Here is a 1,183-nt window from a genome sequence, read left to right on the forward strand (position 1 = left end):
AGTTGTTGTTGTTGTTGTTGTTGTTGTTGTTGTTGTTGTTGTTGTTGTTGTTGTTGTTGTTGTTGTTAAAGTATTATTTCAGGTTATGCAGCCAACATTTCTTAATAAATTTTCAGACCACACAACCAACATTTTAGTATCATCTCAGGACTCAGGAAATACCACCAACATTTCAAGCATTATCTCAGGATATACCACCAACATTTCTAATATCATCTCAGGATATACCATCAACATTTCAAGCATTATCTCAGGACTCAAGATATACCACCAACATTTCATGTACCATTTCTTAATATACCACCAACATTTCATGTATCATCTCAGGATATACCACCAACATTCCAAGTAGCATCTCAGGATATACCTCTAACATTTCTAGTTATCATCTCAAAATATACCACCAACATTTATTTGTAGTATTATCTCAGGATAAAACCAGCAACATTTCAAGTATTCTCGCAGGATATACCACCAACATTTGTTGTATTATCTCAAAGATATACCACCAACATTTCTAGTACCATCTCTTAATATACCACCAACATTTCTAGTTCTATCTCAAGATATACCCCCAACATTTCTAGTACCATCTCTGAATATACCACCAACATTTCTAGTGCTATCTCAAGATATACCCCCAACATTTCAAGTGTTATCTCTTGATATACCACCAACATTTGGAATATCATCTCAAGATATACAACCAACATTTCTAGTATTATCTTAGGATATACAACCAGTGTTTCTAACTAATTTTGCAGGGTATACCACCAACGTTTATTCTTTCTAAAAAATATTGTTGTCGGGTTATATCACCAATATGTCCAGTCATTAATCAAATAAATAATTTGATGATAAATGATAGGAAGCGTAGGGGCGTTTTGGGTGGGGTTTGTTTGTCTTTTTTGTCTTTCTTTTTTTTTCTTCCTTTGGTTTCGTGGTTCCCCTAAAGTAGATGAGTATGATTGATTAGTAATCTGATGTATTATGACTGCGTTTCCCTCATCGTGCTTTATGTCGGCCTGCTGTGATTTCTGTCTGCATGTCTCTAGTTGTTGTGTTTATGTGAGGGTGTGTCTGTGATTGTTTTTGAGCGTGCTTGTGTGTTTGTATATGTGTGTGTTTGTGTGTTGGTATGTATGTTCGCTCGCGTTTGTGTGTGTGTGTGTGTGTATATATA

General features: G+C 35.1%; 1 protein-coding gene across 1 annotated transcript in view; it reads left to right on the forward strand.

Annotated features, from left to right (window-relative positions):
- LOC101859102 overlaps positions 1 to 1,183 on the forward strand; it is a gene marked incomplete at its 5' end in the record, with an annotated part of 18,853 nt that overhangs the window by 5,892 nt on the left and 11,778 nt on the right.

Source organism: Aplysia californica, unplaced genomic scaffold (genome assembly GCF_000002075.1).
Source record: "Aplysia californica isolate F4 #8 unplaced genomic scaffold, AplCal3.0 scaffold00200, whole genome shotgun sequence".
Taxonomy (NCBI): domain Eukaryota; kingdom Metazoa; phylum Mollusca; class Gastropoda; order Aplysiida; family Aplysiidae; genus Aplysia; species Aplysia californica.